This window comes from Syngnathus leptorhynchus, unplaced genomic scaffold, assembly GCF_054491065.1.
Source record: "Syngnathus leptorhynchus isolate UIUO unplaced genomic scaffold, UIUO_Slep HiC_scaffold_199, whole genome shotgun sequence".
In the NCBI taxonomy this organism is placed as follows: domain Eukaryota; kingdom Metazoa; phylum Chordata; class Actinopteri; order Syngnathiformes; family Syngnathidae; genus Syngnathus; species Syngnathus leptorhynchus.
Genome location: NW_028232166.1, coordinates 110,001 through 110,247, shown reverse-complemented (window position 1 = coordinate 110,247; position 247 = coordinate 110,001).

Sequence of the window (247 nt, the reverse complement as noted above, 5' to 3'; positions counted from 1 at the left end):
TGGAAGTATGGAGCTATGGAGCCACCAGCCACCCAGGCTGGAGCTATGGAGCTCTGGAGGTATGGAGCCCTGGAGCTATGGAGCTATGGAGCCCTGGAGCTATGGAGCCCTGGAGCTATGGAGCTATGGAGCTCTGGTGCTATGGAGCTATGGAGCTCTGGTGCTATGGAGCTATGGAGCTCTGGTGCTATGGAGCTATGGAGCTCTGGTGCTATGGAGCTATGTAGCTCTGGTGCTATGGAGCTAT